The 26406-nt window shown below is 45.2% G+C and overlaps 1 protein-coding gene across 4 annotated transcripts in view; it reads right to left on the bottom strand.

Moving 5' to 3' along the window:
• LOC107225554 overlaps positions 1-25310 on the bottom strand; it is a 162861-nt gene extending 137551 nt beyond the window's left edge. For 3 of the 4 annotated variants that reach the window (XM_046732738.1, XM_046732741.1, XM_046732740.1), the window contains exon 1: positions 24818-25310. The gene's annotated coding sequence lies outside the window, so the exon portion shown is untranslated. The remainder of the gene's footprint in view (positions 1-24817) is intronic. The other variant, XM_046732739.1, reaches the window with a different exon arrangement.
• Between the last annotated feature and the right edge of the window lie 1096 nt (positions 25311-26406).

Here is a 26406-nt window from a genome sequence, read left to right as displayed (position 1 = left end):
GATAAAAAAGACATTTTCGTTGTTGGTCTGACAATCGTGTCTGATATTAAAAGCTGGCAAACATTATAATTTATACAGCAGAGTGAATGTGTTTGAGTATTCATCGTTGTTATCGTTTTCTTTCAACCAACCTCAGTTGAATTCAATAAACGTGAACTAGCCATTTATCAGTCTTTCGTCCGACGAGCTTCTTCTATGTTTCTTTCCTCTAGTACGGATTATGCCGCTCGTTGAATTAAACCGATGAAAAACCCGACGTCGAGACCAAGGCCATTAATCGAAGTGCTGGAATCGGTATGAAAAAACGTAGAAAAAACAAAAATTCAATTTTTCTCTTGCGCGAATCCTAAGAAGGATCAACGCAGTATCGAGTAAATCGAAGGACAGGACGATCTCCGACATAGACAGTGAAGGTCAGGCCTGACCTACAGACCGCGATAAAAATATAGTATACAGATATATTTGAACCCAGTTCACGTAGCGTAGAATGCAGTATATCAAACGCGACGTAATGCCTCACCCGTAAATAACATGACACATGTTCGAAGAAGGGATAGGGAGCCAGACATCGTGCTCGCGGTAAATCTGGAATCCGATCGATCCCTCGACTGTACCTCGACCCGACCAACTGGAGGCAGCGGGAATAGTGCCGCCTGCATTCTGCAGAATCATTACCCGCGAACCGTACCGAATTCGCGTTCCCAGATCGAGTTGCTGCCCTTAAATTTTGCCTCCGACCAAAAAGGGCTCGTTCGAGCTGCCGACTCATTATATTCTCGATTCTTCACCTGAAAGAAACTCTGTCGAGAGTCAGACAGTTGCCCGTGACTCGTGATTTTTGTTATCAGCTTGTATTTGTGACACTTTCGGACTACCGAGTTCAAGATAATGCATTTCGTCAACGGCACCATTTTCCCCCTAATCGAGGATCGCAAATGCGTGCTGGCTTTTTTTTTTTTTTTTGTAAAGTATACATAAAATTATTTCCGGAGGGTGGAGTCGACTGATCGTTAAGAGGTCGAGAGGCGCAATTTGGTGGGCGATAGGGCCGAAATGAGTGAGTCTCTCTGACAGCTGTAAAAATTTTACATCGTGCAGTTATACGAGCTGTAGAAACGAGCGGAGCCTTCGAGGTTAGAACCGCGTCTTTATACTGCCAAGACGAAATACCGTAAAACCGAGAGTTCCTCGGGTGAATCTTACACCGTTGCGCGAACAGGCGAACGAAACTATTGCCAATTACTCGCGCAGGAGTCGGCGAAGATTAACTGTCCAAATTACATGTCGAGGGGTGAGGAATTGCAACCAATAGTCATGCATGTTCGGAAGGCTGCGTATCGGGGCGAGGATGAAATTTCGAATTTTAAAACTTCCGAAAGCGCCAAACTCCGAATTTTTTGGTGGCGAAACTTGAAGTAAAGAAATCAAACTTTGACGGAACATCAAAGTCTCGAATAGTCCGAAGCCGATACACAAGGTTCCGAAAGGACGAAATGTCGAAATTCCGAATGATCGAAGATTTTCAGTTCTTGGTGAAATTTCACCAGTTTGATCTTACTTTCTTTTGGATTTTCAATATTTTTACGTTAGGAATCCCGGTCATTCCGATTTACAATTTTTCTCATTTTTCACACCCACTCGTTGAGTAAACTACGCTGTGTGAGTATATTACAACTTTCGAAATTTCACACTATCGAAACTATTCTCAGGAATTTTGCTCTATCGCAACTTGAATTTCGGAACTTTGAACCGTCGGGTTTCCGACCATTCGAAACTTTGTTGTTTCGTACAAGTTTGATTTCTTTACTTCAAGCTTCGCTACCAAATAATTCGGAATTAGGCGCTTTCGAAACTTCGACCCCGCCCCGGCGTATCCAATTAGAAGATAGGAAAAACGGTAATCGTTGAATCAAGAGCCCGGATTTCTCCACTCGCCACTAGCGATGATTTCACCTTTAACGCGAATTCACGCGTGCAGCACGTGACTGCAATAAGCGGGCGACACCGGAGCTCGTTGTTTATTTACAGACCGCATCCGGCTTCCGTGTGATATCCGCATCCAACCCCGATACCTGGGGATTCTGACGGCGTTCGCATCCCTCCCCCCCCCCCTCAACCCCATGCATTACTTACCCCCCAGCGTTCTCTACTCTCGGGGATGTAATATGATAATACGGTACGATGTCTCGCCTCGCTCCCTCCACACACAGAATCCTCTAGTAGACTCTAGTCTGCAGGCTAGACATCCCGTTCACGGATTATACCGTTCGTTGTGCGTATGACGCTGCGTTGCGTTCGGTTGCGTCACGTTACACGCTTCTCGTCTGCTTCGTGAAGCACCGGGGATTCATACGTGTGTGTTTACCTATATGTCAAGCTAACTTTCGTAACTTCTGCGTTACTATCTACTCACCAAAGAACGGTGTACTCACTGTCAAAACTTTCCCACGCTCAAGTCTTACGCCCTAGTTAGAACCTTATCCTGGTAACGCGCGTAACGTTAGGCTTGGATCGTTTTGAAGCATGAATACGCACTATGCAGCGCTACGTATAATCGAGAAGAAGAATGTTTCAATATTCTAGAGCAAGAACACTCGCATATCGATCGATTCGTGAAAATAACAACGATGATTGTATATATAAGAGAAGAAGATGAAACTGCGTTGAAAAGTAAATTATACAGACGGTCATCATCCCCTCGTCAAGCCCTTATTCTTTGCCGAGGATACGTAAATACGTATAGCTATAATAATCGTCGTGTTTGTTGGATGCTTCTCGATGATTGCTATTTCATTGCGCATTCAGCGGTCGTTGAAAGTGGAGGAAAAAGACCGCGTTCTCCGAGGGGGAGGCATTTTTATGTCAACCATTATCCCGCGATCTTGATCAAGCGAACGATTCTCTCTTGACCGGTGACTTCGTTTCGCGAGAAAATTTCGCGTCGAATCTATTGGACTCGAAGAGACGGAGTCTGCAACGCCACGTCGCGTCGGGTCGAAATTCGCCGTCTAAGAACAGGGGAGCATGAAGAGTCGGACGGTGTGTTTCACGGTCGGGACGCCGAAGACTCACCACGGGAGTTTCAATATCCCGCGGGAATATCCAGCCAACAGAAAATCACGAAAGTTTACGCCACTCGATGCACTTCCTCGTCTGTTCGTCCAGGGTCCATGTGCAGGCTATACTTGTACAAGGCGAGAATTGTTGCCCGGTAATTTTCACATCTCGGTTTAAAACTTGCTGCAGCTGCACGGATCGTGCTAGGAATAAACCCGAGTTTAGCCGTACCTTGAATATACTCGCAGGGCTTTGAAGGAGAAATTACAAAATTTCTTTCCATGGTCTGTCTGGAATTCCACTCGCGGACTGAGTCGAACAGAGGGAAAAGAGAGAGTCTCAAAGATCAGGAGAACCTGTGGCCAATCTGCGATATGAGTAACTGTCGAGTCGACGTGGAGAAGAGAAAACTGAGGGTGGATCAAGAGGGTGGTAAAAACTGACGACTCGAAAGGCGAGACAAGGAGGCTCTGCGGAATTGAATAAAACATGGGAACGACAAAGGTACGTCGCCGAAGGGACCTTTTACCGAGTCTTACGGAATTTCCGGTGCGCCCGCGGGACAAACTAGTATTGCATTTTAAAGCTACCTCGTTTTCATGCTAGTTTTCATGAAATTTACCGGAGGTACGGTCAGTTTTGCGAAAGCGGGTCGCGGAAACTAACTGCTGGTCAACCCGATGCCATTCTATACGTGAAAATTTAGGGGTTCGTGCTGAACGCAGTCCGCCAATTCCTTCCTTCCTTCCTTCCTTCCTTCCTTCTTTGCGAGTCCAACGCGAAAGAAACAAACGGCAGCAGATCCGAAAGCAGTTACACAATGTTTTAACGGTGTCAAGTTTGTCTATTAACCATCGATTTCTCACGAGTCTCGCGGCTCTCTCGAAGAACTATAATAAAGCATTTATCTTCCAATGCAGTATAACAACTTCAGCTGGGGCTGCAACTTTTTCCACCTCTCAATTCCGAACTCGGTAGACGAATTATTTTTCTTCTTTAGCACTCCGCGCGCTCCCTGGCACGAAAACTTTAATTGTGCCCTGCCTGCGTTGGCAAACTTGTCCGTCGGTTTGTTTTGTATTTAGAAACCCCGTAAGGGTTGGGAATAAAGTTAAAAACGATATACTCCGAGCTACCGTCTTTCGCAGTTAATAAACGATCACTAATTAGCGGGAGAATGAAGCAATAACGAACACGACTAAACAAAACTTACCGCACGAATTGCGCGATTCTTAACCGGCGAATAAGTAAGCTGTTGCACGGATCCGACGAAATATTGTACTATCCTTATTTCACACCCCGAACAATAGCTATTCAAGGCTCAAGCAGAGCGCGTGTTGAGATTCAATGACGGTCCTACATTCAGGAAATACAATATTCCAATCGTCGTCGAGCACGATTCGGTTTATCCGATTGCCGGAATTTGATCACATCATCAGTGTCTAGGCGAGTCCTTCTTTCTCCGACTGTAGTTCCTTATTTTATCATAAATGCATTCGAAACGTCGACGCGAGATCCACAGGTTTCCACCGAATTCGCGACATTGTCTTTGCGTGACGCGCATCGCAAGCGCAGTAAGAACCGACTTCGGTTCGATTTTGAAGTGATAAGATACCGTCATCGATCATCGAATATTCCGCGAAACGCGCTCGCGCTTGCGAATCCGAAAGCTCAACGGTACGCTCGACTTTACCAACGAATTCGTTTCGCCCGGGTTACCGCGTGTCAAAAATATCGAACCGTAAATGACAGCTGCGAGGGGATACCCGCATACATGCGCCAAGTCATGTCGGCAAGGGGTTAACCGATCTGATTACCGAGTAGATCAGTCGTGCCGCACGATCGGCGGTCAGTTGGGCGGGTCAGGAGGGTCACGAACCGGGTTACCAAACGCTGTTCAAGACGTGTTAATGTCTCGCACCCCCTGCCAGAAGCACGTGATGCTCAGGGGCGGTTTAACCCCGACCCGGGCTGGCAACCCCGGCGTTATCGATACTTGCCGGGTCAAAATACTCTCACGCTTTCCGCCAGACACGGCACCATCCATACCTGCCCACCTACGCAACCGGTCGACGAGCTTGCGATAGTCGAGTCTGATTTATGAATTCGGCGCTGACATTTTTTCAGAGTTTTGTTTACACGAGGCCAACGGGCGTGGCGAGTAGGCATCCACGGCTGTCTCGTTAAAAATCATTACACGATCGGTATGCCCACGGCACGCGAAATATCCCGCCCTGCTTTAAGCACAAAAATAAAGAGAGGATCTCCCTCCCGATCGTTATTTACACTCAATTCGTTATCGTCCGGCTGTGGCTACTGCATTTCGCATCAATTAATTAGCCCCTGTCACTCGCCATTAATGCTCGTCAGCTGCCATGCTACCGCCTGTATTGCCGTACTACGATGGCCGCTCTAATGGGCCCTGGATTCTAATGATCATTGGATTTTAACCAGTCCCAATTCCACCCGGAAACATCGCTACACGTGTCGCTGAATCATAACCTCGTTTTGTAATAACGCGTGTTGTATGTGCGGAGTTACCCGATTGGCAATCCTATATACGTATGTAACCTACGTCATCGGAATTATCTCTTGAATGTTTTGAGTGTTAATGAAAATCACTCGAAACGATTTCAAATCAATTACTTCAAGACTACTACCGCGGCTGCTACTAATCCCGACTGTCGTGAGAGCTTTTTTGTCACCTTGTACCCAATATCGACGTGTCGATTTGGAGCGTAGAAGATCCTGCGCATGTTTAACACGCGAACCATTCATCGTACGGAGCATTTCAAGTGCTTCAATAATGTCGGGAACGAACGAACGAACGAACGGAGCAGGATGAAGCGATAAATCAATTAATACTTGGTTGCCGGTTGGAATATTACGGTCGGCGGTATAGTTTGAGACGAGTGAGAAGTCTCGGTCGCGTTTTCATTTATGAGGTAAAAAAAATAATAGGCAACGAGTCAAGCTTTGCCCACGCTGTGTATAGATGTTAGATCATTCCTATTTTTATGTACCTTGGATGTCTTCTGACTGTATAAAACGATCCTCGTGCCACTTTTCGCGAGTCGGATTGAAAAGAGGTTGGTATATCTGATTTTTGTTTGTTTATGTTTTTTTTTTTTTTTCCTCCCTCCTTCTTTTAACACCGATGACAGATAACGACGCGGTGACGCGGAGTCGAGTGTTTTGTGAAAAGAGAAGCTGAGGGTTGCGGACGAAAATGTAATAATTTAAGAAACGCCCGGTTTCTTTGGGTCGCATCGAGTCGCGTCGGCCTTTTACGTTCTTGGATGAAAAATGTGCTGAGCGGAAAAGAAGAGGTGAAAACGACCTTTCGACCCGGGGATGTACGCGACGGGTCACGCAAGCCTGGCTGGGTTACGGCCGGCGCGAAGCCTTCTTTGCATAATCTTGTTTCCTTAGGCGACAACTTCTCGGTTTACTCTGTGCAGGCGCGAAACAAACTATTGAATCAAAAGTTTCAATGGGGACAATTGTTTGGGGAGGGAAAAAAAAAGAAAACACAGGATCCGCAGGACCTCTCTTCGTCCACTTTTATTATCGTGCGCATCGTACGCTTTGAGCATACAAATGCGTACACCGAGTGAAATTTTTAGTTGCTCCTACTACGCGATCCTTGACTATTATAAATTATTTACCACAACTGGAGAATATATTTCTAATTCAAATTTTCTAGTAACTATACGTGAAACGAAACTTTTGTCAATGTAGCTTAACCGAAAATAAGCGAGAACAAAAAAAAAGTCATGCGGAATGAATATGTATTTATTTGTTACATCGTTAAAGCTTAGCCGTCATCTCGTGGAAAATTGAGCGGAAGAAAAGAAGAAGGAGGTAAAAAACGAAGAATTATATTTAGCCCGTGAAAATTCGAGGTCAATCCAGACGGGAATCGCCTGCGAGGGTAGCGTGCCGTGGAAATACAAACAGACAGACAAATAGACGTGCGTGTCGCTTCGTACGCGTCGTTTTAGTTTCGGTTTGCCAAACTGGCCAATAAATTATCAAACCTTATCTTTTTTTCTTTCTTTTATTTTCCCTCCGTCCCCGCCAAGACGGAAGCACAACGACGTCTACATACCAGCTCGTATAAAATAATATGGGAAGCGAACTTGTCGCTGTATTTTCAGACGACAACTGTCCGCAGCTGCCACGCATCACAGAGAAAAGAGAAATACTCGTCTCGAGTGGGTATGTACAGACCCTACTACAACATATGCTCAAGTAAATAGAGAGTAGAAATATGGTTGATATTTGCAATAAAAAAAAGAAAAGCTTTGCGGGTGAAACCATATTTTTCACAATTTTATTGCTTCAACATTACAAGAAATTATCTAATAATATATAATAAAATAAAATAATACACGGATTAAGTTATACGTGATTTAAAGGGAAACTATTTTGTGTGTTTCTGTTTCCTCTAATTACACCTCGATGTACGACGTTGAACAACGGGAAGTGTTTCCGGTGCTGGGCTTCTTTCGCAGGTATCGATTGGCGAGTGTTCCGCAAGATCGACGGTAAAAAGAAGAGTGCGCGAAAAAAGAACGCCGTAGACAAAAAAAAAAAAAAAAAAAGTGAAAAAATAGGAAACTGTAAACGTCGGCGGTATGATGAAGCCGCGCACGGGGTTTGTGGCGTTGATTTACGCCAAAACAGGGGCCGTTTATTATCGAGAGAACGTTGCATGTGTGAAATTGGAAACGTAGACTGCGCCTGAAAATTTATCCCGCTCACACAGCCGCGACCCCAGCTCGAATGCTGCACGGTCGCACATCGTGTACCTGCTGCATCGCGGTATAAACTAGCTCTGGTAGGGGGCGAAAGGAAGTCGAGAGGAACGAGCGGATTAGCGCAAGCTTTCGTTGAACTCGATGTATGCATGTAAGCTCGTTGTTCTGAGCTTGCGCGCTCGATTTTCATGTATATCAATTTGCAAACTGTACGTTATAACGGTAGAAACGAGCGTGCCGTTATAACTACCCCAGTTTTCTCTCCGCGTATAAATTTACGTATTTGTCAATATTTTTACTTCCTTTACGTCAGCGGCTTTCCGTTCCGTCGTTCCAAATTTCAATTATTTTTCGCTAAAAAGCGTACTCGTCACAGTCGCGTAATGGAACCAGGTACTTTATATTAATTTCCACGGGGATAAGAATTAGAGCTAATCCGCGCCCCCGCGATGACAATGAAAAAGTTTGAAGCTACCCGAAGGTGCGCAAGCCTGACGACTCCGTCGAGCTTGTAGAATTGCTGTATGGCAGAGGGGAGTACAAAGCGTGTATTTCGCGCTTGCACGCGCCGCTAGTTGTAACCTGCAGCAATCTCTCCGCCCCATTTCCGTGTCTAAACGCCTAACTACCGCGTTAAAGTAATGATTATAGTTTTAATTGTTGTACGCCGAGTGGGCGTCGAGAATGCAGGGCGAGAGAGAGAGAGAGAGAGAGAGAGTGAGAAACGTCCTCGGCAAATCGGGAGAGAGCTGAAAGTCGTTGTACAAACTGAATCTGAAGACCTGTTATAGGCGGAGGCCGTTGGACTTTTAAGATCACAAGAAATTCAGATCCCACGTTCGAATAGAATCATTTTCTGTGATTGTCTGAAAATTGATGAATTTATTGGGTTTCAATTGGGGCGACGAAGGGAGAAACCTCGCGCCCTACTTCAGACAGCAGACGAAATGCATTTTGAATGAGGACAGGCAGACGACCTTTGAGATCTTATTGAATTTCGTTCCGAATGACGGTGACGTCCGTCTCGACGTTTCAGGATTGTCCGATGAATTTTTCATTCTACGCTAACGAACGATCAGCGATGCGAATGAAAGACGAGGACCTAATTGCTTCCGATTGAGCAAACGTGTTGCTGTCACCTGACGGAGGCTGCGAGTGTGCTTTCGTTAATTATTGATGCAAGTCTCTGAATTTCTCGGGAAAGGCATCGGGGAAAGGTTTTTGATAAAACAATGAAAAAAGTTTCCACCGATGTTATCGATCGCCCCAAGTAGCAAGGAGTGTTTGAAGGAAGCAGAAATCGACGACATGATTACGTATTTCGTGATTAAATGCTTACATTGCATAGAGTGATTACGAGAGATGACTTGACGGATAAATTTTTCTTTGATTACGTAATTTCTTATGATTTCTGAGATTACGTATGATTCCTTAAAATTGCAAAGCGATTCCTGTAATCCTAAATGATTTCTTAGATGATTACCAATGCAGAATTTTATTTTAATATTACTGAGTTCGGTGTGATTTCGGTGATTACGAAATGATTTCGAACGATATTGATCCTTCAATCGTTTCGGTGAAACACCCTTCGATAAAAAGCTTTTTCTATTTCGAATAAAATAAGAGATTTGGTAAGGAAAAAATTGACGAACTCGCATCGAAATGAATTCGAAAAAGCGAAGTCTGGCTCAACTTATCGCAGTAAACGAGCGCTGCTAACTCGAGGATGGAACTCCTTGAAATCAAATCATCAGACTCAAAGCAAATCTACTGAATACATATACATAGTATATACGTGGATCCGTTTTTCATCGTCAGCTGTTGATCACGTTACACGAAAGATCATAATAAGAATCCGCTAGAAGTAGAAACAAAAGGAAAGACAAACAACGAAGAACGTCTGTGAAATTGTTTGAAAAATCAAAAGACTCGAGATTAACTAAAAGCAAAGAGGATCGTTTCTGCGCCATCGGGTCTACGTCTACATACATACACGTATAAAATAAACAAAGCTGAAGATGGAAGGATAAGAAGCGGGAAGAATATACACGTGATAATCAATAAATCGCTAATACAACAGAAGCGCATTGCTGTTATTGTTATTATTAAACGTGACCACGTGCAAACACTTCTCTCGTCTCTTTGTTATACGCGATCGCTACAACCGCATGCGCGGAATATTCTGCATCGGAAATGCAGTAAAAACCGTGGCGTGATTGAATGAAAGGGAAGTGGAGCAGAGAAAAGAGAAAAAATCAAGGGGAACACGGAGAGAGAATAGAGGGGATGGGGAAAATAAGAGAGAAAAAAAACACTTCCTTTATCCACTGGTAAATCTTTTACGCACTGGTTGGTACATGCCTGTAATATACGGCGTACAATAAGGGTCCTATCTTGAGGTACGCTTATGCTCCCGTTTACGTACGTATTGTACATACTTGTATAGCAGGTATATGAAATTGTATGTACGTGTAGCCATAAGGCAGGGAGTATATGAGAATGTGATTTGCATAGGCATTAAAAAGGCAATTAAAACCGCACCCCGTCTCTCGGGTAAGTGTCGTTACTTTTATTTCTCGAGTCGTAACTCGCCCACACCTTCGAAACGCCGTCTGGTGTTTCCTGCCCTCCTGTCGGCTCTCCCGACGTTTCCCTCCTCGCCACCTGCAACCTTCGTCTTCTTCTTCTTCTTCTTCTTCTTCTTCGTCTATCCCGAATTACGCTTTAACGTCCCAACAAATTTCGGGGTGTTGGTTTCCTGGTCGAGGATAATCTACGCGAATCTGTAAGTGTTTGTCCGGTGGTGCCACCCGGCTATCTACATCCCTTACCTCTTTCGCTCGGCAGGGGTGAACTCGGAGTTAAAAGTGCCCCGCCCCTATCTACACACCGTAGTCCGGTGTTTGCTCCCCCGGGATGATATTTTATGTTTGAAAAACGGACGATGTTTGAAAGTGGAATATTAAGGGATGAAATAATCGCTGAACAAAGGAAATGGATCAAAAGCTCGCTCCGTCTACGTCCGAGCTTTGCGCGGGTGATTGTATTTGTTTCCCCGACATTGAAAAAATCTGATTTCAAAACGATCAACGTTCGTCAATCTGCCGCCGACGGAATCCTCCATATTCGATCAATTATTTGCAATTAAACCCGGCGACTGCGATAGTATGTAACTTCTAATCAGCAATTAGGGCTGTGCAGCAGATGATGGCGTGCAACTGTATAATGGAACATTAAGTGATTGACCGCCGACGTTGTCGGACACGCCTTCCTCAGTCACGCCACTCCGCCCTGTAATATGCCTACATCACCTCTCCGTGATGGTTGTAATTTTACGGATGAGTCTAGCCGGAAGAACGAAAGTAGCAAAAGTTGACCGGCGCCCGCGTGTCTCTACCGACTTCGCTCAGCAAAATTACGTACCCGCGCTGTAAACGCCGTAATAATACGATACGGCATCGATGATAACAATCGCAGGTATAATTATAATTTTTCTCCATTTGCATCGGATGTGTCGCGGTAAGAATTTATTAATCGGCTACGTCGCGCGCGCATTCTCCGGATAATATCTTGCGACTCGAGAAGCCTGCGTCAAGCCTCCGGGGATGGAAGGGTGTCGGATTGTTCAATACTGCAGCTACGGTTGCACGGACGGGTGAACGGTGCGGGATTTCAAGAAGCTTGATTAACTTTCGAAGAAAATTTCCACGGCGGAACGATCGGCTGGCGTCGGTGCCCGAGGGATGCAGCGAGGAGCAGGTTAATTAGATCGTGTTTGCGTGCACGCGTGTTGTTGGGTATCTACTGACACAGATATAAGCGTCTGTGTCAAGATTTTGCCCTGTACGGACAATTATTGATTATAAGCGGAGTTCTCGGAGACTTCCGTTTACACATCCAAGGAGTCGATTCTACCTCGGCGAAAGCTGATCGCGAGTCTCGTATTATGTATTTTCTCCTAGAAACTGACAAGCCTAATGCTTTGGGGTAGTTTGAACTTTGCGTTATTATACAAGAAGGATACAAGAAGAAGTCTGGTCGAGGAAACCGGCGAGATGGGGATCGAGAATATCCCAGGAAATATTGAATTTAATATACTCTTAACGGGTGTTCCGACGATGCCTGAAGAACGTGGACGGGTGGCCGGATTGCGTGTCTGGAAAAACTTTTCGTACGGCAATGTTGTCGTACCTTCTATAATTAGTGAAAAGGTAACAAATCGACTTTCTCGGCGTTGGCAAAAAGAAGGAAACTTCGGCTCCACGCCGTGTGGGGGTGAAGAGCTAATTTGAATTTGTCTCAGAAGTCGCAACAATAAAAATAAATCATTGTTATTACCGAACCGAGTCATTATGGGGGAAGATTTTAGCGTTACTTTATGCAAAGGGAGGCGGTAATAATTCAAGTTCGCAAGGGCGGCGGGGCGGGAGGAACTCGAGGGTGAAAAGAGAGAGCATGCATACGTCACGCGCTCTGTTCTCACCGTATGCGCTAATAAGAACAGGGACTAGGAGAAGGAAGACTAATTTCGAATCCTGTCTGACGAAAAGTTCCGGGTCACCGGGGGAAAGTAATTCGAGGAAAATTATAATAGTAAATAAAGAAGGTCTTTCGTAATTAAATTACCTACTTTCGTGAACCCAGGTCTCGTGTATACGGTTCACTACATCAAAAAGCACAGCGCACGAACCGGTGAACTAACTTCTAGCAGTTCCTGCTAGCAATAAACTCTTGCACCCTGCAAGAAGAACCCGCGGGTCCCGTCGTAGAATTTCAGAGTTATTTACTACCGAGGTCAGAACTCCGGTACGTTGCGTTCAGCAAATGAAAAGTATCCGGAATGTATGTATGTACATTGTACACACGCACGTGAATGATGAAATTAATTGGTGCGGGGGGGGGGATTAGAAAAACATTTCGAGAAAATCTAGCGGTGTAAATAATTTTCTGTACACAAAAATGCTGCAAAATCTCTCTGGTTCGATGTTTCGCATAACAAACTTGCATTATTCGAGTTTCTCTCGTTATTGAGGAATACCCGAATCGCTGTAAAATTTCAAACCCACCGACCAAAACACGAGCAAATTGTCCCCCGAACGTCCTTACGTGACTTGTCAGAGGCAGGAAACGCGGTTATTTGTTAATATTCTCTTCCGGCCAAGGGGCGGGGGAGGCGGGGAATCCCGATGTCCTTGAACAGGAGCGTCTCGTCTCGACCCTGCAGGGGGTTGAAACGTATGGTTAGTTCGCGTGCGTAAAATCGGGAGGCAGGCGGGCAGGCAAAGAGAGGCGGGAGAGAATCCCTCGCCTGCAGGCCTCGCCGCTCATGGCGTCTTGGTATCTCCTCGGATCTACGCGGTGGTTGTCCCCCATGAATCACACCCCTATCTTCGGATAGAATATACGGTAAGCGTATTTACAACGGCACGCCACTACCAACCCTTGCTCAGGAGGGGTATAATACACCTGCAAAGTATAAGGTAATCTCTTCCGATCAACCTGTTTGTTTAATGCCTATGTAAATATGCCCTATTAATTAACTTGCTAGTAACGTGTATTTTGGCTATTAATTCACTGAATCGCCCCCGTGATCCAGACGTTGGATAATAAATTTTTCCCGATTTTCATTTTATTTTTCTCTACCCCTCCACCGCCGCCTTCTCTATTTTATTTCTCGCGCCGTTTTCATCCCCTACGTCACACTTCCTCTTTCTCCAACAGCATCCGGGCTGCTCGGTTCCTTCTGTCGTTTGATCGATGGTCTGTCACGTCTGCATGCTACGTGAAAATAGTAGTCGCGAATTAAAGGATCGACGTGTACTTAATTGTCTTTCGACTTCTCGCTTATCTTCACACCGTTGCGCGTTTCATCTTTGTCGCTTTTCACGAACATTATATCGTACTCGTATTAGCTTTTCAACGTGTGCGTTTTTCCTTTCCGTCGAATTCGGGTTATTCAATTAGAAAAAAATATCCTTTCAGGCAGATATAAAAGTTAGAGGGGGTGAAAATTTAACGAATCTGGAAAACTGGAAAACTTTTTTTCCCTTATAAAGTTTCTTCTACACAACTTGTTCTTTCAGCGTGTCGTGGAGAAATTTTCACAAAAAAATCCGAGTCCGGAATTCTTTCGTCATATCTCCGATACTTGGGCATGAATTGATACGGAATAGAATTTTTCTCGTCTGTCTACAAGACGACGCAGAGTACTCAATTATGTCGGTTAAATTCTTGTACGGATATTCGCAAAATACTCGCGTACCATTGATAAAACGTATCGTTTATGCTGTTATTTCGACATGTTAAATTTCGAAAAGGTAAGGATAGGTTCAGAATATTGTTCCGGGTAGCGACTAGACGTTCCAAACATAGTCAAAGCCGTTTTCTTTCATGTCGGAAACGAAGAAGCCGGTCGCGAGCCAACGATAGGAAAGTTCAAAGATTAAGATTAATAGTGCTTGGCAAATCCGAACGAATAAAACGTTCCGCTTTTTTGCTACAGAAATACCTGTCCGGTAAAGGTATAATAACACAAAGGTATATCTGCGATATGGTATACGAGTATACTTATACCTGCATGTATAATATATAGATTGTGTCCCGAGTGAAAACCCCTAAAAATATATGTGTACAATGTATACGTATATGTGTATTTTATATATATATATGTAAAGGAAGTAAAATTCCAGCCGAGCCGTAAATGAATACAAACTACCGGTAATACGAAAGTCGGTGCTGAATTTCCATGTAAATATGATGCATGGAGCTTTTAAGTCACGCCCTAAATAAAACGGAAAGGCCTGAATACAAACGGGGGTGCAGAGAAGGAGAAGGAAATAAAGGCTGGTACGGAACTCGCGTAAGCGTCTCCGGCTAGGCCGATCTTACGTGTGTTACGTAAGGCGAAATTATACCTACGTGGCGTTCGAAGCTTCTTGGAAGAATTTAAAAACGGAACGAGGAGCCGCGGAGTCGGGCTAACCGAGGTGATTATACGCTCTCGTGATTATGTACCAGAAGCCCTGAAAATAATATTATCTTAGCTTTTTGCAAGGCTCCAGGTCCGGTCCTCTCCTTCAATACCGTCTAAGAATATCACCGGCAAAATATACAACCTACCTACAACTTATCCCTAGGACATTAACGCCCATCGTGATTATGGAGTCTCAATTTTATCGGTAACACCCGTTTATTTTAGCAGCTCTTTTATTGCATTGTCTAAATTCATCCCGTGAACGTGCCGGAAGATATGGATGACGGAAAAATTGTTCGACCAACAATTGTTTCAACTCGCGGGATTTTCCACCTCTGGTAAAACTGAAACTGGAACTATGAATTTCTAACGGAAAACTCGTTTCGGTAGATTTAACAATTATTGACGCTCGGTATTGGCCACAAAACAAGCTCGATAATGCGCCCGCTAATGACTCTGCGCGAATCCGCTTTACAGGCGGATACACCGACCAATCGACCTATCCGATAGAGTAATGAGACGTTAATTGTTGATCGTTACAATTTCCCGGTAACGTATGAATTTTCTCTATTATAAATTCAACGCTGCCGGTTGGTCGGGCAGCCGCAGTCACGCGCAAGTTTGCTGTGAACGGTTTGAACGCGTTTGTTTACCGTTCAAATTCGATGTTACACCAGAGTCGACGAGCGATCCGATACGTATTCACATAACTGCACAATTTCTGCAGTGTAAATAACGTTGATATTTTTTTTTTTTTTCTATTTCCTCATATTCCGAACGTTTTTTTGTTCGCGTTCATTGTTGTAACGATATTCGACGCTTCGGAAAATGTCAGGAAAAAGTTAACAATTTTGCACATATGCTCATATTCACGGTGAAAACGACATAACGATTCGGGATTCTAGAGCTTGATTTTCCGACTTTTGATCTTTGATCTGTTATGCATAATGTCGTTCAATTAAGAAACTTTGCCAAGTGTCTAACCAACGTCAAACATCCTCCGTTAGTCGGATACAGGCTTCTGCAATTCACGGCAATCGTACGTATATCTCGAGTTGTGCTTCGCGGTCCGCTAAATATTAGATCGTTGCCGTGAGGCGTCTATCGGTTACCGAGAACCTGAGCTTCCGCGGTTCTCAAGTATCCGGTCAAAATAACGACACTGTATTCAGCTACGGTCGAAAAAATAGTAAAAGTAATAATCTGAGGTGTGTATACATACATTCAATTTAGTCCAAACAGAAGAGCGATAAGTGTCTGAAATGATATAAATCGCCATACCTTATTTCATAATTTTATTGATCTTTGGTATAAACATTCGGTTATACCTACTGGCTTTCAAATACAGCGTAATTATCGTACGATATTAATAAAAATCTAAAATAGATCTGGGGAAATAGATGGTCCGAAGCGTCACGTGTTCCAATCCATCGATGACGAGATCCAATTTGCCCGAACTTCTTTGTCTTTCGTTTATTTTTGTCGTGCTTATTTTCCTCGGTTTTCCAACTCTAAATCAAACATCGCGACGTCTTTGTTGTACGTTCCTTTTTACCATGACCTCGTTAAAGAATCAGAACTGTTTGGAAAACTTCTTTTCTTCTTTGAATATCGACGAAGACAGACTCCAACTGTATCAGAAAATGTCGTTGCTAAAAAATTCCAAATGTGACTTTATTTAACAATGATGAGAAAAGTACTTATTTCATGTACACACAAAGGACAGGTAATCTACAACTACCGTATCTCCATCGATATAAGAGCCTTTAAGTATCAAATGTTCACCTTTCGGTATTGTTCGATTTCATTAATCAAAGCTTATGAGTTTCCAAATTGAGCGGGAGCTCAAGCGATAGGTTACTGCCTAAGGTTGTCCGAGCTGTTTATTTTCCGAGAAAATTAGTTGTACATAAGAAAATTGATAAAGTTCGTTCGTCCGGCGAGGAAAATTCTAGGAAAAGGCTCGATATTGGAGGAAGATCAAAGTCTGGCGAGCCCAAAGACGTCCTAAGATTGCTCGTCGACTCTCGAGAGTGCTTGAGACTAATCTTAAGCGAGATGTGGCTTGCATCTGATTCGGAGTATCACATCCACCTACCGCGTATTGAACAAACAATTCGGTTCAACAAACAAAATGGTATCCCGGATTTTTTTATCACAGTTATTACGGTACTCAAGACGAATTAGCCTAAGGCCTCAATTTGTTGCGCCAATACGAGTGGGTGCGTGTCGTGCGGAATCGTGGGAACAAAAAAATCCGTAAAGTTAAAAGTCCGATGAAATGTAATCGGTACGGAAAGCTGTTCGAAAGTGCACTTCGCAATCGTATAACGAAAGTGGGCGAATGGCAGCCTCTACACTGCGCTACGTTGGTGCAGGGAAAACTCTTTGCGTGAAATCTCGGTATTCGATACTGAAAATGAGAAGCTCAAGAGTCGAGTCGAGTCGAGTCGAGGTACATTATACGGTATGGAGGAAAGTTTTCAGGCTAACTTCGAAGTCGGATGTAGGCATTCAACGAACGCGAGTCCCGCTCGGATCGTGGACCGTTTCAGGAAATGTTACTACTTCGGTTTCAGTTTCTTGGGAATAATCGGGATGCATTCCCGAGAGGAACGATGCTGTATAACTGATAATTCTCGTGTGTTTTGAATTTGAACCACGATTAACGAACTGGTTCGTTTTATACGCTCCTTCGTCCTTCGGGGACCCCTGAATCCGCACCTCAAGACGATTCGGAGTATCGAATGTTCCAGACATAAGTCTTGCTCGTCTCTGATGCGAATCGAACGATCGAGTCCCCGGAGGCATCTTCGATTTCTGATGCTCCTCGGCCACACGGCGGAGTCTCAATTACCCGAACGCCTCGTTAGAACAGCTGGAAAGTCTCGTATTCTGCGGGGGGTGGGGGTGAAAAAAGGCGTCAGATTTCCCCGAGCGTAACGACGGACGGAATACGACGTTTACTCGAAAATAATTTACAAGAAGTTGATATTTTTCACAGTGGCCTCAAGTTTGGAATCAAGGAAGCAAAAGGTCTGGGGTAATTATCTTCATTTCGGCTTACCGTTTGATAAAAGTTACAATCGAATTCGCGATGGCCGGCTATCGGAACAGGGAAAATTAGCAACTATCGTTTGCACGGGTAATAAATTTGCTCGCTAGTCCGAGAATAATTTTGGTTGGTGGTTACCGTATCGGTAGAGAAATATTTAACAGAATTAGAACATCCCACGCTGACGTTGCACGGGGTTAATACATGTCTACCCGATTGTTGATTTGAATTGTTGTTACTATGAAAACCATTTCCCCCGGATTCGCATTGCGGACCGTTTGCACCGGCTGCAGCAAGGCCTGCATTGTAATGCAGATTATTGGCTTATAAATTATACAGAGAAAATAATTCCCGGTGCATCGTGCGCAATCGTCGCTGATACTCGCCACTGTAATTCGTATCAGGTGAACGGGAAGAATTTACAAATTTGTTTCGCATGTGACCGTGGTTGTAATTAATTTCCCCATTTCCTCGTTTTTCATTTTCAGATGAAGAAAAGGAAAACTGCTGGGAATCGAAAGTCTCACCCACGATAATTGGACTGGTACAAAATACCATGACGAAATTCCGCGACTCCGCGTTTGAACTTTGTCGCCTCGTCCTGCACTCGACCTGCGAATTTTCACCGGATGACAGATCGACGTCGTTGAATCCTCGTCAACTCAATAATGGTGAGACTGGCAGCACGTATTATACATTATACGCGAATCGCCATGAGTGCACGGTGCCGGGAATATCGCAACAATACCTGCGACAGAGGCGTGTAAAATCGTGCATACACGTCGCAGGCGAGGTGCACGCGTTACTCGCCATAATTTTCCACCGCCCCAGTCTATCGACAATGACAGCGGTGATTAGGGTTGCACGATGCAGTACCTACCTTTCCTATACGTCGTAAATTAAAGTTAACCCTGTATTAACGGAGAATTTCGCCGATTCATCCAACCGCGGGATTTCGGCAATCCGAACAAGCGATCTACGCAACACGTTAAACGCGTCTATAATAAACGAGAGTGCCAATTCTCTCTGCGTCTTTTTATACCGTCGAAATTACATCGACTTGATCAATTATATTCTACATGTAGGTAGGTAATGGCTCGTCACCGAAAAATTAAATCGCGTATAAGGCGCCTACGTTGTACAGGGCGTGTTAAATTGCCGTCGCGGATCACGTTTCCATGGGGGATTTGCTCCGATCATGCATACGTGTATACGTATATATACATATATATGTATGTATATATATTTTCACGATGGAATTTTTAATCCCGACGAATGGGGGAGGGAATATTGAACCGTACGCCTCGCTGCAGCAGGCTTCTACGGCTGCCTCCGAGAAGTGCATCATGCACAAGGGATACGTTACTCGAGTATGACGTAGAGCGGATTAAACGACACGCGAGCTTGCAGCGCTGCGCTTTGCCTCGTTCTTTCGGTTAATCCAAGCTTACATGATATGCAGGGTATAACGTCGATTTCGGTTCATCGCGAAATATTTCCCGTCTCAATTCGGTGGGGCGCACCTTTTGCGCTGCACTAGGAATTCTGGGCTTTTTTCACCGGACCCGATCGTCTCCTGTGCCTGCGGAAACGCTTTCCAATACCGCCCGCGCAAAATGGTCTTCCAGATTTCGACTCCTCTTTCATTTCTCTCTTTTTTCTTTCGTCGTTTTTTTCGTACTCAGTTTTTATATTTATTTTTTTCCACACTGAAGGCGGGAGGGTGGCTCTGCGGGATCGTGATAGGGGATGATTTGACGGTGTGTGGAAAGAAACGGGAGAACTAAAAGGGAGGGTGACACTCGCCTGAAATCCATTTGTACGCATCAAACGTCCCGCATCCGACGTTACGCGTGCCTATACTACTCGTCGCGATTTCCTCTCGGTATTGTTTTCATTCTTACAATAACTGCACACGATTCGAATCGTCGATATTCCAGTTCCGTTATAACTGTGCGTAAAATTTTGTGTATACAATGACGAAGCTAACTGCACGGCAGAATCTTCGCGTAAAGATAACCTCGGTGCTTGAAATTGCAGGCGAAATCGTTACCTGCGTCCAACGATAAGAACCCTGTTTCAACGCTAAAGGGAAAAATAACTCACCTACCTAATCGTCGATCGTCAAGAAAACTATCGCAATCGTATTCCCTTCGGTTCATTTGTTGCTGGTATATAACGAACGTGGTTCCACTCTGCGCGAACCTCGAGTGCCCGTTACTTGTCCATAATACTTTGTTAGAGAGCCATGGGATTACTTTTATTCCGAAAAATCAAGTCCCGTAAATATCATCAGTCGTCTTCACCTACTTGGCCATTCCGTCGCTCGCGTTAGCGGAAAATTTGAGGGCCCTAGTTTCGTCGTCGTTTTTTCTTCCCATCAGCTGATTTGTTTTTGCATTATTCCTCTCTCTCTCTCTCTCTCTCTCTCTCTCTCCTTATCACTCTCTTCTTTGTCCAAGCATTTGTCCCGTTTTCAAAATTATACGAGGTAAGAAGTTACGAAATGTACCTTGTTATGCATATCGAATCACTATGTAGGAAAACGGGAAGAGAAACAGTCTCCGAGGGTTGCGTAGCTTGCGAATGTTGCAGAGTCTGCAACCATCCCGTAGAACCAAGTCGAATAATTGCACCTAAATAAGGCATTAGCAAATTAGCCGGACTCGCTTCGCCTCGCCTCGCCCCGCCTCGTGGCTCCGAAACACTGACATAGAATGAGAATGGTTTCCTCTCCTAGCCAACCGACCACGGTCCTCCGGACTCGCATCTCCAGCCCGGAGGACCCGGCCATATCCCCGGGGAAGAAACGGTCCGAATTGCCTCTCCGGCAGTCAATTTACGAACAATCCCGCCTTTCTCTCCGACGTGCATCATGTCTCCGACGTCCTTCTTCATTCCGCCGTCCGTTCAGTCGGTACCCGGAGGATTTCACCCTCTGCACTATACATGCGGACGATTCGTTGACATATAAACGCGCAGGACCGTTTCGCCGCGGAATACCGCCGAAGATTCGGTCTGCGCGACGAGTATCCTTTGCTTATTTCCTCGATAATTCGAACGTGGATCGTGCGATGGGAATGAATTGTTCCCGTCTGGCTGCGCGCTGATTAGCAAGTCGCATGTACGACTCGAGCTTGCGGACATGCGAGTCAGGCTTCGGTTCGCCTATCGCAACACGACGAGGACCCGGTCGACGAGGTTCTCGGGTGTCGTGTGTTACCACCAGATACCGCAACTCCGGGGCATAACTCATACTCAGCCAGGACAGCGTTGCCACTCGCTTGCTTCAGCGCCACGGAGCCAATCCGGTGGGATTTCAGCTGCGTTTCGCCCGCACGCGTCGTGCGATAGCAAATATTCTCGACTGATTGGTCTCGGTCCTTTGGCGAACCGTTCCGAAAGCTCGTGATCGGCTCTCGATACGACCGCCTGGTCCTAGGCGGAAGGGATGCGTTCTTTGTTACACTACTCGAGACACTCTGATCGTTATCGACTGAAACAACAGACTTCTGGCTATTATTTTCATACTAAATAGCAATATCTATCCACTCGTAGGATACATCGGAAATATTCTCTCCGATATTACGACGGCGGATTCTCGATATCTCGAGAACGCTTAACCAAACAGTCTGTCTTCCACCCTCGCCCTCCGCCCTGACATTCCTACCCCTGGTCGCTCGTCGCTGCTCGACGTTGTCTCACCCTACTTCGCGATAATTCTTGTGTCTACAACACCGGAACGAGAGGGAATACGTGTATCGGTGTTTCCGTTAGTCAGCCGGAAAGTCGAATGCTTACTCTTGTCTTATTCCGTGTTGGTGGTGGGAGAGCGACTCGTGCCTCTAGCTCGCTTTGGTCCGGGGATAGGATTTTGGAAATTTAAATCATCCCCCCTATAAATTCCGGAGTGCAGCGCACAGACCCGACGAACTACCGGGAATAAAACCAATCCCACTTGGAACTTGCATCGAAGGTTTTGCCAGCCGTGCCCTGCAGCCGAAGGTATAAGAGGAGAACTTTTTCACTCACTCGTTTCGCGAAGTGGCAAACTATCGGAAAAGGTCGCTCTCAGATTAGACTAAATTTTATGTCCCGTAACCTTTCCTCGAATTTATTCACGACCCCGAGGATGCCGCGTCAGCTTACTCAGGGTAAATTCAACCGCCCCCAATTATCGAAGATTGTTAATTTTCCATTTCGCGATACGGTCAATACACTTTTCCCTGTCATTCGTTCGAGCAGGAGCGATCGTCCCGAAGGTAAAATCACAATGCCAATACTCCCAAACGAATTAGTATTCTTCGTTGATTACATCCAGGAATTCACCCGCGATCCTCGCCCACGCGATATATCCACCCTGAACGGTTACTTAAATTCAGCATTCCGCTACGTATCTGTCGCTCTGGGCGCTCGATTATGTCGAATGTACGTGAGGCGAGAACCTGCGTCGGACTTTCCTCTTCCCTCCAGGCACGATCAAATACTCCGTTGAATAACGCGCGGCTTCTATGCCCCGGTTGAATATCACGGCGATAATCAAATTGTGAATGAGAATTAGCCGGTGGAGTTATTGTACGATTCGCCAGTCGCGTTACTTGACTTTTATTACAACTAATTACCGGTTGAACGATTTAGCCCGATCAACGTCGGCAAAACCCCTACAACGCTTCTCATTTACCCAGGAATATATATATATATTTTTTTTTTCATCCCTTAATCACCTCGGATTTTACACCACCTTAACCTGATATCGAGAGGGAGGGTGACTAAAATTGGAATGGCTGTAATAACAATTACGAAGTGGCCGCAGGGTGATCTTTTTAATGAGAACAGCTTCGTCAAGACGTAAGGAGAACACCTGGTGTGCCTTAATTTTTACCCTAATTGGCTCGATGCTTTCGACAGGAATACGACAAGCCCAACTAACCTCCTATAGGATATTATTCTTGTCTACCTCTTCGCCAAAGATCATTATCATAAATAATTTAAAGACGAGGAGTAAAACTCGTTGTACCAAATGCACGAGCGATGTTGAACTATAATTTTGTAATCTATAAACTCGGAGCTGAAATTAACATATTCATTTTTCTCTTTCACCAACGATTAATGGATTCACTCGGTTCGCGTTAAACCGACACTCATAGACGCGATACAAAATCTGGTATATTCGTACGATTCATCGTGAATGAATAATTCGATACATCGTTCGAAGAGGATGTTCCTTCCCAGTTTTAACGAAGTAGTCGTAGCGCTAACGATCGTCGCGTCCCCTTCATAATTCAAAAGTGACTTGAGATAGGCGTGACGTCGCGTAGTTGGCTGATTGACTTGAGGCCACGAGCTACTTTCCAGTAAGTTATTTAAATATAACCCCTCGTTATAGACTGAAAAGAAAATGAAAAATTAATCCAAGACGGCGAGAAGCTCCGATTCCGCTTCCGTGCTCCGTGGCGTGGCTTTCGTCGAGAAGACGGGCTGCCTGCAGTGGCCGCACAGCCACATTCCACAAGGCTCTTAAGGCGAGAGCTCTAGACACCCTCGATCCTCCCTTGGTTTCCACATACCGCAATTGGGGTGGTCATTTCACGCGGGCGATGCTGCCGCCCCGGAATTTTGATAGAAAATATTCCCATGTTGCGAGGAGTTTAATTATCAGAGATAAAGCCACATGCTTTCGAAATTTGGTCTCGAGGGAGAAGCCTCAACGAAAAAAGTAAAAAATCAGCCAGGTCAGCTGATCGTTCCTCGTAATTACAGAACGCATATTTCCAAGCCACGCGAGATGCTTCAACGCTCGGTTCCATTGACATCTGATCGATGGGCGGGAGTCGTTTGACTGCAGGTTCGTCAAAAGCGCGACCGATGGTCAAAGCTCTTGGTGTAATTACGCGACGCCGTTGATCGGCTGCACTTTGCCAACTTTCCACCGCCTCGCTAACTTAATTAACGCTATTTGGGGAAGTGTTGTCGATGGAATAACTCCGCTCATGGGCACGGATTTTACACGTCGCTCCTGCGGGGATCGCCCGATGTATTCTTCGTCCGACCCAACCGTTGAGCCCTACTACTGCAGCCGTCGCGAGTCGGTGATTATTTGGTTTTTCTCTCTTTCTTCTCGTTTCATCGACGATCGATTCGGCGAAGGGGAATCCTCGAGGTACTTGCGCGAGCTGGTTTGTCACCGCCACGGTGATCGAGGGCGATAAAATCGGCTCGTTTACCGTCACGTGCGTGCGTTGTGTACCCGCAAGGCCGAAGTCGGTCTGTCAGCCCGGCTACGTGCGTGATGAATACAAAAATATAAATAATTAATCCACGGCACTCCTGCACGTTTACGTAAGCAGCGTGACCGATTGATTTTTCAGCAACATTTCTCGTAGCTAACGGAATCACGCATGTTATCAATCTATGATACCTTCAATTTCGCTCGGATATCGAACGTATCTACCGCGCTGCAATCTAAATCGGTGATTTAGGATCTTCGGTAACTCCGTCGAAACGGAGTGCGATATAAATTTTTAAACTAGCATATTTCCATCAGCGATTGCTAATTGAATCAAGCGACGCGTAATTCGCCTCCGTGATCGATGACGGAACCCACATTATGATAATTAACGCAGGCTACTTCATACACGTATCGTGGTAAATGGTCGTGCATTTTCGTAATTAGCAGCACGCACTGCTCGTCGCGGGTGCCCGCCTATAATATGTTATATGTATGTATAGGTACACATGTTTGTCAGGGAAATTTTCATTAGGGGGTAATGTAATCGGCTGTAATATATTGTTTACTTTGTCAACGAGTTCCAAGCTATGGCGTGACCCAGCGAGCGGTTGTAAACAAGCTCAAAATTCACCACGGTTGATGGATAATTAACGTTAAAAGGCAGGATTCTTGCCTGTGTGTTATTTTTTAAACACGATTACGACGAGGACCTTTCCCCGTAATTATTATATCTTACTCACCGATTAAATTCCTCGGTAGATCTTTCCCCGGCTTGTGTATTCTCCCGTGTTCAAATAGCAATTTATACGTATACGTGTGTATGTAGAACTCTTGACAAGCAACAATTTCGCTTTTTTTTTTCTTTTATTCCTCTTTCTTTTCTTTTTTTCACAGACCCTGTACGGATAAAATAACAACAATCAGACAAATCCTGTTCTCTATACTTTGCAAATCTTCAAACTGTACTTTATTTTTGTGTTTCATTTACCGCACGGTTACGAAAAATTAACTCAAGAGAAGGAAAAAATCATTCGACGGGGTGAATTCGCCCCAATCGGCACGTGCGGTTCAAACGGACCGTTAACCTGACCGATACCTCGACGGGGCGCGTAATTCGGAAACTCGCGTGCGACGGTCGGAGGCGCGTCGTTGCGACGGAGTTCGACGATCAGTGGCGTCGCGACGGCTAACGGGCGCAGACTGACTCGACGCCGGACGTCCCGACGCACCGTTGAGGGCGCTCGCCTTTTCCTCGCAGTTCTCCGGCTTTCGCGGCGGCCGGCAGCTCGCGCATCATCCCCTAATATCCACGCGACGCAACGACGCCGACGCCGCCGGTTCTTTCGCGCACCCTTCGCTTACACATGGAAGATGGCAGTGGGGGTGGTGAACGAGAGCGAGAGAGAAATCGGCTCCAGCGCCAAGGGATGCAACAGTTGTTCATCTGACGCCTCGCGGCCTCGCCGTTGGCCTCGGGCACGGATGAAATTTCACTTTCTCCATATTTGTTTCTTTTTTTTTTCAATCCTCTCTCTCTCTCTCTCGCACTTTTTGTTTCAGCCGGAGAGCGGGGCAGTTCACCGCCGACTAGGTCCAACCCCTTTTCTATCCATCAACTTTTACGCCGCAGCGAAAACGCGACAATTTGTCCGCAGGATTAGAGGTGCAGTAATTTTGTACTTGCAGGTAAATCGAATTGATTTACGCTTGAGAATCTGCAAACACGTTACGAATTAGGGGTGAGTTTCGTAATTACTTTACACCACCTAACGCCGCCAACTCTCCTCGCTACGCATCTGATACCGTACAATTTCTGCTCCACAGCTATACAGATTTATGTATATAGTACAACTGATTCACGGTGGTGCATGTGAACTTCCAAACACAATTAGCTAACCCTCCGCAACCTGCAGCATATCGTGATAAATTACGGTTTGCGGTAAATCCGTGTACGGGTATTAATCATTTTCACTCTTAGTCCGTTATACGCTCTCAGTATTTTATCCGTATACACATTTCGGTTCGCGATCGGCAATACTCGGATTAATTGTTCTCAGCCTAATTGAAACATGACGGTGTTCAATCGACGCTGAACAATCGTTACCTTGTCACGATTGTCCTTCCGAATCCCAGCGACGACTGCTCCGTACATCCATTTAACTCTATGATCGAGTGACCTAACGAAATTCTTCCTGCAGCGGATCAGGAGGTAGACGGAGGATCGGGGAGGGTCTGCATCCAGTGATATATACGTACATACGTATATACGTCGGGGAATACGTGACCGGTGCAAACGTTGGCTCTACCTATTTCCGGGCCGTGGTATCAG

Source organism: Neodiprion lecontei, chromosome 2 (assembly GCF_021901455.1).
Source record: "Neodiprion lecontei isolate iyNeoLeco1 chromosome 2, iyNeoLeco1.1, whole genome shotgun sequence".
Classification (NCBI taxonomy): domain Eukaryota; kingdom Metazoa; phylum Arthropoda; class Insecta; order Hymenoptera; family Diprionidae; genus Neodiprion; species Neodiprion lecontei.
This window is presented reverse-complemented; position numbering and strand designations above follow the sequence as displayed.